The following is a 14,902-nucleotide window of genomic DNA, read 5'->3' on the forward strand; positions in this document are numbered from 1 at the left end:
GACAACTTTGGCCAGGTTGCTTGTCATTCAGTTATAGTTGGAAAAAAAGAGACAACATATTTAGGTGCAAAGTAGAAGAAAAATCAGAAAATTGTAGATTTTCCTGATTAGTGATTAGTCATTTTGTACAGAAAATGTAAAAACAGACCAAAATTAATAGTGTTAGGAGGGTGCAATTCTTAAGTGATTTAGTAGCATTATGGGTTCAGAATCTGAACTACATGGTATGATAAAAACTAGAGTATATGAATGATTAAAATACCAGAACATGCAGTGTGCCCAGAAATAAAGAAAACAAGCATGAATCCTAGTGCCTGAACTTGGAAGATGACTTTCTCTTGAAAAACAAAAAGGTACAGACCCCACAATGGAGACAACAAAAAACTTTGAAAATGACTTTTTTCATTTCTTTGTTTAAAAAAATAACGAGCAAATAGAACTCAAAACTGTAAGTTGATAGGCATATAAGAGTATGGATAGGAACTTAAAATGTCACAGACTTTTTATCCTTTGTATCCTTATTCAGAACTGTAAATTTGGTGTACATGGAACTATGACGTTTACTTCTGAATTGAAGCGAGCTCAGTAACGGGTTATCAGTGAATGTATTAATAATAGTAATATCATTTATCAAATGTTTTCTCATACCAATTCTCATAGCAAACACTATGCTTAGCATTTGTATGCTTCATTTCCCGTGTCAGGTCCTCTTCTTGAGAATTACAGTTATTTAATGAAAGTTCAACATGGCCAAGCTACGAGCTCATGGCCACATAGCTAGTAAATGAGAGACCCTACTCCTGACTTCAAAAATCATGTTTTTAAGCACTATATATTCTGGATTCGCTTTTCAAAGTAATTTCTCCACTAGAAAAAAATTATATGTGTATATTATATGTGTGTGTTTCTGTAAATATAGGTAGAAAGATAGAGTGACTTTTGAAGTACATAGATTTTATACACTTGTAAGAAATATGTAACCCTTCCCAGGTGGATCAGTGGTAAAGAGCCTGCATGTTAATGCCAGAGGCGCAGATTCCATCCCTAGGTCAGGAGAATCCCTGGAGAAGGAAACCACATTTCAATTCAGTATTCTTGCCTGGGAAATCCCATGGATAGAGCAGCTTGGGGTTGGGGCTACAGTCCATGTGGTCACAAAAGTGTCTGACACAACTTAGCGATTAAACAAGAAATGTGTAAGTTAGTAAAGGATACATGTCTTTCAGTTCAGTTCAGTTGAGTTCAGTTCAGTCACTCAGTCGTGCCCGAGTCCCTGCGACCCCATGAATCACAGCACACCAGGCCTCCCTGTCCATCACCATCTCCTGAAGTTCACTCAAATTCACATCCATCGAGTTGCTGATGCCATCCAGCCATCTCATCCTCTGTCGTCCCCTTTTCCTCCTGCCCCCAATCCCTCCTAGCATCAGAGTCTTTGCCAAAGATTCAACTCTTCACGTGAGGGGGCCAAAGTACTGGAATTTCAGCTTTAGCATCATTCCTTCAAAAGAAATCCCAGGGCTGATCTCCTTTAGAATGGACTGTTTGGATCTCCTTGCAGTCCAAGGGACTATCAAGAGTCTTCTCCAACACCACAGTTCAAAAGCATCAATTCTTCAGTGCTCAGCCTTCTTCACAGTCCAACTCTCACATCCATACATGACCACAGGAAAAACCATAATCTTGACTAGATGGACTTTTGTTGGCAAAGTAATGTCTCTGCTTTCCAATATACTGTGTAGGTTGGTCGTAACTTTTCTTCCAAGGAGTAAGTGTCTTTTAATTTCATGGCTGCAGTCACCATCTGCAGTGATTTTGGAGCCCCCCAAAATAAAGTCTGACACTGTTTCCACTGTTTCCCCATCTATTTCCCATGAAGTGATGGGACCAGATGCCATGACCTTAGTTTTCTGAGTGTTGAGCTTTAAGCCAACTTTTTCACTTTCCTCTTTCACTTTCATCAAGAGGCTTTTTAGTTCCTCTTCACTTTCTGCCATAAGGGTGGTGTCATCTGCATATCTGAGGTTACTGATAGTTCTCCCAGCAATCTTGATTCCAGCTCTTGCTTCTTCCAGCCCAGCATTTCTCATGATGCACTCTGCATAGAAGTTAAATAAGCAGGGTGACAATATACAGCCTTGATGCACTCCTTTTCCTATTTGGAACCAGTCTCTTGTTCCATGGCCAGTTTTAACTGTTGCTTCCTGAGCTGCATATAGGCTTCTCAAGAGGCAGGTCACGTGGTCTGGTATTCCCATCTCTTTCAGAATTTTCCACAGTTTATTGTGATCCACACAGTCAAAGGATTTGGCACAGTCAATGAAGCAGAAATAGATGTTTTTTCTGGAATTCTCTTGCTTTTTCCATGATCCAGTAGATTTTGGCAATTTGATTTCTGGTTGCTCTGCCTTTTCTAAAACCAGTTTGAACGTCTGGAAGTTCACGGTTCACATATTGCTGAAGCCTGGCTTGGAGAATTTTGAGCATTACTTTACCAGCGTGTGAGATGAGTGCAATTGTGCGGTAGTTTGAGCATTCTTTGGCATTGCCTATCTTTGGGATTGGAATGAAAAACATCTTTAAATATGTAAGCTTATAAAGGATATACTTGTCAAGCTGGATTTAGAAAAGGCAGAGGAACCAGAGATCAAATTTACAGCATCAAGTGAATCATTGAAAAAGCAAGAGTTCAAGAAAAATATCTAATTCTGCTTTATTGACTATGCCAAAGCCTTTGACTCTGTGATTCACAACAAACTGTGGAACATTTTTAAACAGATGGAAATACCAGACCACATGACCTGTCTCCCGAGAAATCTGTATGCAGATCAAGAAGCAACAGTTAGAACTGGACATGGAACAACAGAGTGGTTCCAAATTGGGAAAGGAGTATGTCAAGGCTATATATTGTCATTCTGCTTGTTTAACTTATATGCAGAGTACATCATGCAAAATGACAAGTTGGATGAAGCATAGGCTGGAATCAAGATTGCTGGGAGAAATATCAATAACTTCAGATATGCAGATGACACCACCCTTATGGCAGAAAGTGAAGAGGAAATAAAGAGCCTCTTGATGAAAGTAAAAAAGCAGAGTGAAAAAGTTGGCTTAAAGCTCAGCATTTTGAAAACTAAGATCATGGTATCCGGTCCCATGAGGTCATGACAGATGGGGAAACAGTGTAAATTGTGAGAGACTTTATTTTTGGGTGCTCCAAAATCACTGCAGATGGTGACTGCAGCCATAAAATTAAAAGATGCCTGCTCCTTGGAAGAAAAGTTATGACCCACCTAGACAGCGTATTAAAAAACAGAGACATTACTTCACTGACAAAGATCCATCTAGTCAAAGCTGTGGTTTTTCCAGTAGTCATGTATAGATGTGAGAGTTGGACTATAAAGAAAGCCGAATACTGAAGAATTGATGCTTTTGAACTGCGGTCTAGGAGAAGACTCTTGAGAGTCCCTTGGACTGCAAGGAGATCCAAACGGTCCATTCTGAAGGAGACCAGCCCTGAATATTCATTGGAAGGACTGATGCTAAAGCTGAAGCTCCAATACTTTGGCCATCTGATGCAAAGAACTGAATGATTTGAAAAGACCCTGATGTTTGGAAAGATTGAAGGTGGAAGGAGAAGGGTACAATGGAGGAGGAGACTGTTGGATGGCATCAGCGACTCGATGGACCTGAGTTTAAATAAGCTCCGAGAGTTGGTGATGGACACGGAGGCCTGGTGTGCTCCGGTTCATGGGGTTGCTGAGTCAGATACAACTGAGTGACAAATTGAACTGATGCAAGAAAGAATGTCCAGAATTATCATGAGCAGTACTGCTGGAAAAGTGATCATGGGCTGCTACGAACCGTGAAATGTTTGTCAATGGCCCTTAAAATGGGTTAAGAAAGTGAGACCACATTTAAAGAATGCTATTGAAATTAGCATTGCTATGATATAGCGGCATGTAATCATTTTTATAGTAATTTATTTTATTACATTTTCCAAAGATCAGTCTAGCCAGCGGGCACACACACATACACATTAAAAAATTCTTGGTTGTAGAATTTATAAAGTAATAATGTAGAAAATAAAAAAGCAATAAGTTCAAGCTAAGAGTTTTCCTGAAATATCTAGGTTGAAGAATATTTTAAAAATTACATATGGCTCTTTGTCACGTAAATTTTCTGGATGAAAATTTTCTTATTTTCAACTTTTCTCTAATTAACATTCTGTATATGAAAAATTGTTACTTACTATCTGCCAGATCTTTTTGCCCTTTTCTCAACTCAGTTTCCTGAGAGGAAATAAAATCAATTTTTATTTCAATATTAAAAAAGGATCATTGTTACCCATGCTTCATTGCTTCTTCCGAATCTAATTCAAAGTCTGCATCATAGTGTCAGGAGATCAGAGTACTAGTTCTGTCTAATTCACAAGGTCTTTTGTAATTTAGAACTTAAGAAACATCAAGGACACAGAGTTCACTGAGAAAATTAACCAATGTCTTGTGAATAAAGCACGGACATAAAATACACCACAATATCAAATTGAGTTAGACAGTTGGCAAGATGGGGAAATCAATAGCATCTTGGCATGTTGATAAGGAATATTGACTGATTTGTGGCATCACTCTGAGCTCTAGGCATCAGTTACTATGTTTTTTCATTTTTATTATATAATGCTTACTGTTTTTTTTTAATAAAAATTATCACTTGACCATAATAAAAATCTTAAAATTATAGAAAGCTGTAGTGATTAAAATAAAAATCATGTTTTCACCACTATTCACAATATTGTATCCAGTCTTCAGATCAGTTCAGTTAAGTCACTCAGTCGTGTCCGACTAAATGCGACCCCATGAATCCCAGCATGCCAGGTGTCCCTGTCCATCACAAATTCCTGGAGTTCACTCAGACTCACGTCCATCGAGTCCGTGATGCCACCCAGCCATCTCATCCTTGGTCGTCCCCTTCTCCTCCTGCCGCCAATCCATCCCAGCATCAGAGTCTTTTCCAATGAGTCAGCTCTTCACATGAGGTGGTTAAAGTACTGGAGTTCAGCTTTAGCATCATTCCTTCCAAAGAACACCCAGGGATGATCTCCTTCAGAATGGGCTGGTTGGATCTCCTTGCAGTCCAAGGGACTCTCAAGAGTCTCCTCCAACATCACAGTTCAAAAGCATCAGTTCTTCCTCACAGTCCAACTATCACATCCATACATGACCACAGGAAAAACCATAGCCTTGACTAGATGGACCTTAGTCGGCCAAGTAATGTCTCTGCTTTGAATATGCTATCTAGGTTGGTCATAACTTTTCTTCCAAGGAGTAAGCGTCTTTTAATTTCATGGCTGCGCTCACCATCTACAGTGATTTTGGAGCCCCAAAAAACAAAGTCTGACACTGTTTCCACTGTTTCCCCATCTATTTCCCATGAAGTGATGGGACCGGATGCCATGATCTTCGTTTTCTGAATGTTGAGCTTTAAGCCAACTTTTTCGCTCTCCTCTTTCACTTTCATCAAGAGGCTTTTTAGCTCCTCTTCACTTTCTGCCATAAGGGTGGTGTCGTCTGCATATCTGAGGTTATTGATATTTCTCCCGGCAATCTTGATTTTAGCTTGTGTTTCTTCCAGTCCAGCGTTTCTCATGATGTACTCTGCATATAAGTTAAGTAAGCAGGATGACAATATGTACCCTTGACCTACTCCTTTTCCTATTTGGAACCAGTCTGTTGTTCCATGTCCAGTTCTAACTGTTGCTTCCTGATCTGCATACAGATTTCTCAAGAGGCAGGTTAGGTAGTCTGGTATTCCCATCTCTTGCAGAATTTTCCACAGTTTATTGTGATCCTCACAATCAAAGGCTTTGGCATAGTCAATAAAGCAGAAATAGATGTTTTTCTGGAACTCTCTTGCTTTTTCCATGATCCAGCGGATTTTGGCAATTTGATCTCTGGTTCCTCTGCCTTTTCTAAAACCAGCTTGAACATCAGGAAGTTCACGGTTCATTTATTGCTGAAGCCTGGCTTAAAGAATTTTGAGCATTACTTTACTAGCATGTGAGATGAATGCAATTGTGTAGTAGTTTGAGCATTCTTTTGCGTTGCCTTTTTGGTGATTGGAATGAAAACTGACCTTTTCCAGTCCTGTGGCCACTGCTGAGTTTTCCAAACTTGCTGGCATATTGAGTGCAGCACTTTCACAGCATCATCTTTCAGGATTTGAAATAGCTCAACTGGAATTCCATCACCTCCACTAGCTTTGTTCGTAGTGATGCTTTCTAAGGCCCACTTGACTTTACATTCCAAGATGTCTGGCTCTAGATTAGTGATCACATCATGATGATTATCTGGGTCATGAAGATCTTTTTTGTACTGTTCTTATGTGTATTGTTGCCACCTCTTCTTAATATCTTCTGCTTCTGTTAGGTCCAGGCCATTTCTGTCCTTTATCGAGCCCATCTTTGCATGAAATGTTCCCTTGGTATCTCTAATTTTCTTGAAGAGATCTCTAGTCTTTCCCAGTCTGTTGTTGTCCTCTATTTCTTTGCATTGATCGCTGAAGAAGGCTTTCTTATCTCTTCTTGCTATTCTTTGGAACTCTGCATTCAGATGCTTATATCTTTCCTTTTCTCCTTTGCTTTTCACCTCTCTTCTTTTCACAGCTATTTGTAAGGCCTTCCCAAACAGCCATTTTTCTTTTTTGCATTTCTTTTCCATGGGCATGGTCTTGATCCCTGTCTCCTGTACAATGTCACAAAACTCATTCCAGTCTTACTATGTAAGTATTTCTTCTTTGTCAATTGGTGTTATTTTATTACATCAATTTTGATAGTGATTTTTAACCTGCTACCATATAGTCATTTTTTCTCTTTATCTAAAATTCTTCAAAAATGTAGCTTTAAAGATATGCATAGTGTTTCTTAGTATATTTAACAATTTCCTCATTGTTGATTGTTTAGTTTTCTATTTGCCGGAGCAAACAACATTACTGTATATACATATTTGCTTCTATTTCTGTCTGTTTTTCCTTGTGATTGATTTCTAAAACAGTGTCATTTTATTGAATTGTATTTGTTTCTTAATGAAACATTTCATTTTATATGTATTTTGAAAGTCATATTTTTCTCTTTATTCATGTATGTATAATACCTAGTTTGGTTCATTGCAAAATAGACATCAATTCTTTTAGTTCAGTTCTTAAATTTGCAACTGTACATTCATATAATTATATAAAACATAATACAGAAATGCAACTTCAAATATACTTGACCAGTACTTCTGCCTACTTTCAGTCCTCCTCCCAAATATGTAACACTTTAAATTATTTATATTTTTAGCTTTTGTGATTATCACCGTAATAGTTAATGGTATTCTTTCCTATTCACTTGTTGATCTGAGAACGTGGACATTTTCTATAGATTCTTGCTATGAGAGATGCGGATTTCTCTCCATACAGTCCTCCACATCCACCTACTTATTTTAATTTTGACAGTTGATGTTCTTGCTTTTTATTGCTTATCTCTAACTCTGTACAATGAAGTTAGGTAATTTTAAAAGTTGTATTGTCTAATGTGGCTAGTTTCATGACTCCCTACCATGTAAGATGTGTATGTGTATGTGTGTGTTGCTCAGTTATATTTGCCATCTCATGGACTGTAGCCCACCAAGCTCCTCTGTCCTTGGAATTCTCCAGGCTCTTCTGTCCTTGGAATTCTCCAAGAATACTGGAGTGGGTTGCCATTCCCTTCTCCAGGGGATCTTCCTGACCCAGGGATCAAAGCCAGGTCTACTGCATTGTTGGCAGGTTCTTCACCATCTGAGCTACCAGGGAAGCCCCAAAATACAGATATATTTGCCTTTATAATTACATTTAAATCATTTTTAGTTTTCTATCCTCTGTTCTTGGTACTTTTAATTTTATAGTCTCAAGAAGAGGTTAGTATTCTGTATGCACAAATTCAGTTTCCTGATCCCTCTCTGTATTTTGGTGCCAAAAGTTGTTAAATAAAAGTATTTTATTAATATGAAAGAGTTGTATGCATGTATGATAATATAAAATATATTCAAGGAGATCTAACATATGTCACATGTGAGTTCCAGAAAGAGAAGGCCGAGAAGATGGGTCAGAGGAAAGGAGCAAAGAGGCAAGGAAGGGAAGTGTCAAGAGCTAAACATGACAGGAGTCTGCAGGTTTTATCAAACTTATGGTTTTCTAGGCCCTTTGTATTTCTGTTAGAAGTTAGGTATAATTTTTTCAACTTTTGGGGAAAAAAAAAAAGCCTATTAGAATATTGATTGAGATTGCATTGAAGCTATAGATTGATTTAGAGAGATTTTTTTCTCAATAAAATTGTTTATTTATTTATTTATTTTTTTTTAGTCTCATGAGCATAATATTTATTTCCACTTATTTAGATAATCAAATTCCTCTTCACAAAGTTTGAAGTTCTCAATATACAGGTCTTTCCCATCATGTGGATGATCTATCCCTAGGTATCTGGTAATGTAGCTTCTATTATAAGTAATAGTTCTAAATTTCCACTTGTCTGTTACTAGTTATACTGCTGATTTTAAGAAAATAGATCTTGAATTCTGTAACCCTGTTAGACTCATCAGTTCTGGTGTTCAGTTCATTGGTTTTTTAGTAATGTAATGAAATGTAATATTTTCTACTTTGATAGTTGTGTCCTCTCTAAAGACAACTTTAAATCTTTCTGATTCTGATGCTTTTTATTTTTTTCCTTATTGCACTAGCAAGTACCTCCAGTACAATGTTGTATGGTGGTGGTTTAGTCACAAAGGTGGTGGTTTAGTCACTTTGTGATCCCACTAGGGTCCTCTGATCATGGGATTTTCCGGGCAAGAATAAACGTGATGGCAGATATCTTTGTCTTGTACATTATATTAGAGGCAAAAAAGAAAAAAAAATCTCATCTTACATCAGGAAGTACATTGTTAGCATTAGGATTTTTGTAGATGCCTTTATCAGGCCTAGGAAATTCTTTTATTACTAATTTTCTGAGGTTTTTTTTTTTTTAATCAGAAATGGACTTTATAGTTTTAAATGATTTTTTAAATTGTTGAGATTATTATTATTATTTTTTTTTAATCTGTAACATTTTAGGTAGTTGGGTTTTTTTTCCCCTCCACCAGAGAGAAATCTACAAGTTAATGTTTATCTTTGTGCCTGCTAAGTTGCTTCAGTCAGTTGTGTCAGACACTTTGATCCCATTGACTGTAGCCCACCAGTCTCTTCTGTCCATGGGATTCTCCAAGCAAGGATACTGGAGTGGATTGCCATATTCCCCTCCAGGGAATCTTCCAGCCCAAGGGATGGAACCTACCTTTTCTGTGGCTCCTGCATTGCAGGCAGACTCTTTACCACTGAGCCACTGCAGAAGCTCCAGTGTTTATCTTCACTATGTCTGAACTCTATCAAAATCTAATAAAAATCAAAGATCCATCCATTATCCTGGAGAATGGCAAAGCAAAATTTCACCAAAGTTTAAAAGGCAGGGAGAGATCAGGAAAAGATGGCGGAGGAATAGGACGGGAAGATCACTTTCTCCCTCACAAATTCCTCAAAAGAACATTTCAACGCCGAGCAAACTCCACAAAACAACTTCTGTAGGCTGGCAGAGGACATCAGGCAACCAGAAAAGCAGACCATTGTCTTCAAAAACAGGTAGGAAAAAATATAAAAGATGAAAAAGGAGACAAAAGAGGTGGGGAGGGAGCTCCGTCCCAGGAAGGGAAGCCCGTCCCGGGAAGGGAATTTTAAGAAGAGAGGTTTCCAAACACCAGGAAACACTCTCCCTGCCGAGTCTGTGGCGAACCTTGGAAACACAGAGGGCAACATAACAGGAAGGAAAAATAAATAAATAATTAAAACCAACAGATTACAAGCCCAACAGTAACTCCCCCAGCGGAAAAGCAGCACAGACGCCTGCTTCCGCCATTGGGAAGTGGGGGCAGGGCAGGGACGCGCGGGAGGCGCGGGCTGCAGAGCTTTGCAAGAATCGGGCAGGAACACCCCACGCGCAACCAGAACGATCTAACTTGGGCTAGCAAACCAGACTGTGGGATAGCTACCACGCGAAAAGCTCGAACATAAGATACCACCAGGACCGAGCACAGAACAAAGGACGGAATGGAAAAAGCCTGCTGCAGACCATTCCCCGCCGGGGACAGGCAGCCAGAGCCGTAAGGACTGGAAAGGGGCAATTGCAGACCCAGAGAGACTTTACTTACCTAACTGCAAGCAGGCTCCTTTGCTAAGACTTCTGGGGGTGCTGGACAGTCACAGTCTGCCTCACGGGGTGCGCCAGCGGTCCACCCAGAGAGCTGAGCGGCAGCGGTGGAAAAGGTGACAAGCCGCGGTGATCGCGCTCGCCAAACTCCTGAGCTACTCGGACCTGGGAAGGGCACAAAGCGCAGTCCCAGCCACATTTGTGCCTCTGAGGGCTGCCTGAGCGCCAAACCTGAGCGGCTTGGACCGGGGAAGTGCACGCAGCCTAGGGCCGGCCCCAGACGGTTCCCAGCTGAGCATCGTAGAGCCGGAGCGGTTTGTGCGCCGCAAGAAAGGATAGGTCAAGCGGAGCAGAGATACTGTGTGCACACGACAGTGCTATTTGTTTGCAGCATCCCCCCTCCCCACAGCGCGACTGAACTAGTGAGCCTAAAAAAAACCAGCAAACAGAAGAAGTTAAACAGAGGGAACCACCTTGGAAGTGAGCCCACACGGCCCATAACATCAGAGAAGGGCTAGATATATTTTAAATATTTTTAAAATCATTCCTTTTTTTTTTTTTTTGCTTTTTGTTTTTTTTTTCTTTATTTTCTAGCTTTTTTTAAATTGTTAAGTCTTCTATTTCTCCTCTAATTTTTATTTCTATAACCTATTATTACTATTTTTAAAAAAAGACTTTTTTTTTTTTTTTAAGGCAAACACCATATATACTCTTTGGATGGTTCTTGGTGTTTTTTTTTTTTTAATAATTCTTTTTTTTCTTTCTTCCTTTTTCCTTCTGCTTTTCTTTAATATTGTATCTTTGAAAATCCAACCTCTACTCTAGATTTTTGATCTTTGCTCTTAGGTTTTTGTTGTCAATTTTGTACATTAAAAAACCTAAACTTCACTACCCAAGTTTACCTGAGAGCGAGATTACTGGCTTGACCACTCTCTCCTCCTCTGGACTCTCCTTTTTCTCCACCAGGTGGCCTCTGTCTCTTTTCTCCCCCATCTCTTCTCTATCCAACTCTGTGAATCTCTGGGTGTTCCAGTCGGTAGAGAACACCTAAGGAACTGGTTACTGGCAGGATTTGTCTCTCTCCTACTCATTCCTCTCTCTTATCCTCCTGGTCACCTCTGTCTACTTCCTCCCTCTCCTCTTCCCCGTATAACTCTGTAAATACCTCTGAGCGGTCCAGACTATAGAGCGCACATAAGGAAGTGACTACTGGCTAGCTTGCTCTCTCCTCTTTTGATCTCACCACATCTCATTCCAGTTACCTCTAACTACCCCCTCCATCTTCTCTTCTCCTTGTAACTCAGTGAACCTCTCTGAGTGTCCCTCAATGTGGAGAAACTTTTCATCTTTAACCTAGATGTTTTATCATTGGTGCTGTATAGATGGAGAAGTCTAGAGGCTACTGTAAAAATAAAACTGAAAACCAGAAGCAGGAAGCTTAAATCCAAAGCCTGAAAACATTAGAGAACTCTTGAATTCAGAGACCATTAAGCAATAGGAGCTCATCAAATGCCTTCATACCTACACTGAAACCAAGCTCCACCCAAGGGCCAACAAGTTCCAAAACAAGACATACCACGCAAATTCTCCAGCAACACAGGAACACTCCCCTGAGCTTCAATATACAGGCAGCTCAAAATTATCCCAAAACCTTTGATGTCTCATAACCCATTATGGGTCACTCCACTGCACTCCAGAGAGAAGAAACCCAGCTCCACCCACCAAAACTCCAACACAAGCCTCCCTAACCAGGAAACCTTGACAAGCTACTGATAGAACCCCACCCAAAGTGAGGAAGCTCCATAATAAAGAGAACTCCACAAATTACCAGAATATAAAAAGGCCACCCCAAACGCAGCAATATAACCAAGATGAAGAGACAGAGGAATACTCAGCAGGCAAAGGAACAGGAGAGTTGCCCACCAAACCAAACAAAAGAGGAAGAAGTAGGGAATCTACCGGAGAAGGAATTCCGAATATTGATAGTGAAAATGATCCAAAATCTTGAAATCAAAATGGAAACACAGATAAATAGCCTAGAGACAAGGATTGAGAAGATGCAAGAAAGGTTTAACAAGGACCTAGAAGAAATAAAAAAGAGTCAAAATATAATGAATAATGCAATAAATGAGATCAGAAACACTCTGGAGGCAACAAATAGTAGAATAACGGAGGCAGAAGATAGGATTAGTGAAATAGAAGATAGAATGGTAGAAATAAATGAATCAGAGAGGAAACAAGAAAAACGAATTAAAAGAAACGAGGACAATCTCAGAGACCTCCAGGACAATATGAAACGCTCCAACATTCGAATTATAGGAGTCCCAGAAGAAGAAGACAGAAAGAAAGATCATGAGAAAATCCTTCAGGAGAAAATAGTTGCAACCTTCCCTAAAATGGGGAAGGAAATAATCACCCAAGTCCAAGAAACACAGAGAGTTCCAAATAGGACAAACCCAAGGCGAAACACCCCAAGACACATATTAATCAAATTAACAAAGATCAAACACAAAGAACAAATATTAAAAGCAGCAAAGGAAAAACAACAAATAACACACAAGGGGATTCCCATAAGGATAACAGCTGATCTTTCAATAGAAACTCTTCAGGCCAGGAGGGAATGGCCAGACATACTTAAAGTGATGAAAGACAATAACCTACAGCCCAGATTACTGTACCCAGCAAGGATCTCATTGAAATACGAAGGAGAAATCAAAAGCTTTACAGACAAGCAAAAGCTGAGAGAATTCAGCACGACCAAACCAGCTCTCCAACAAATTCTAAAGGATATCCTCTAGACAGGAAACACGAAAAGGGTGTATAAACCCGAACCCAAAACAATAAAGTAAATGGTAACGGGATCATACTTATCAATAATTACCTTAAACGTAAATGGGTTGAACGCCCCAACCAAAAGACAAAGACTGGCCGAATGGATACAAAAACAAGACCCCTCTATATGCTGCTTACAAGAGACCCACCTCAAAACAAGGGACACATACAGACTGAAAGTGAAGGGCTGGAAAAAGATATACCATGCAAATAGAGACCAAAAGAAAGCAGGAGTGGCAATACTCATATCCGATAAAATAGACTTTAAAACAAAGGCTGTAAAAAGAGACAAAGAAGGCCACTACATAATGATCAAAGGAACAATCCAAGAAGAAGATATAACAATTATAAATATATATATGCACCCAATATAGAAGCACCGCAATATGTAAGACAAATGCTAACAAGTATGAAAGGGGAAATCAACAATAACACAATAATAGTGGGAGACTTTAATACCCCACTCACACCTATGGACAGATCAACTAAACAGAAAATTAACAAAGAAACACAAACTTTAAATGATATATTAGATCAGTTAGACCTAATTGATATCTATAGGACATTTCACCCCAAAACAATGAATTTCACCTTTTTTTCAAGTGCTCATGGAACCTTCTCCAGGATAGATCACATCCTGGGCCATAAATCTAAACTTGATAAATTCAAAAAAATCGAAATCATTCCAAGCATCTTTTCTGACCATAATGCATTAAGATTAGATCTCAATTACAGGAGAAAAACTATTAAAAATTCCAACATATGGAGGATGAACAACACACTTCTGAATAACCAACAAATCACAGAAGAAATCAAAAAAGAAATCAAAATATGCATAGAAACTAATGAAAATGAAAACACAACAACCCAAAACCTGTGGGACACTATAAAAGCAGTGCTAAGAGGAAAGTTCATAGCACTACAGGCATACCTCAAGAAACAAGAAAAAAGTCAAATAAATAACCTAACTCTACAACTAAAGCAACTAGAAAAGGAAGAGTTGGAGAACCCCAGAGTTAGTAGAAGGAAAGAAATCTTAAAAAAAATAAGGCAGAAATAAATGCAAAAGAAACAAAAGAGACCATAGCAAAAAATCAACAAAGCCAAAAGCTGGTTCTTTGAAAGGATAAATAAAATTGACAAACCATTAGCCAGACTCATCAAGAAGCAAACAGAGAAAAATCAAATCCATAGAATTAGAAATGAAAATGGAGAGATCACAACAGACAACACAGAAATACAAAGGATCATAAGAGACTACTATCAGCAGTTGTATGCCAATAAAATGGACAACGTGGAAGAAATGGACAAATTCTTAGAAAAGTACAATTTTCCAAAACTGAACCAGGAAGAAATAGAAAATCTTAACAGACCCATCACAAGCACGGAAATTGAAACCGTAATCAGAAATCTTCCAGCAAACAAAAGCCCAGGTCCAGACGGCTTCACAGCTGAATTCTAACAAAAATTTTGAGAAGAGCTAACACCTATCCTCCTCAAACTCTTCCAGAAAATTGCAGAGGAAGGTAAACTTCCAAACTCATTCTATGAGGCCACCATCACCCTAATACCAAAACCTGACAAAGATGTCACAAAAAAAGAAAACTACAGGCCAATATCACTGATGAACATAGATGCAAAAATCCTCAACAAAATTCTAGCAATCAGAATCCAACAACACATTAAAAAGATCATACACCATGACCAAGTGGGCTTTATCCCAGGGATGCAAGGATTCGTCAATATCCGCAAATCAATCAATGTAATTCACCACATTAACAAATTGAAAAATAAAAACCATATGATTATCTCAATAGATGCAGA

The sequence above is a fragment of the Ovis canadensis genome, chromosome 22 (genome assembly GCF_042477335.2).
Source record: "Ovis canadensis isolate MfBH-ARS-UI-01 breed Bighorn chromosome 22, ARS-UI_OviCan_v2, whole genome shotgun sequence".
Lineage (NCBI taxonomy): Eukaryota > Metazoa > Chordata > Mammalia > Artiodactyla > Bovidae > Ovis > Ovis canadensis.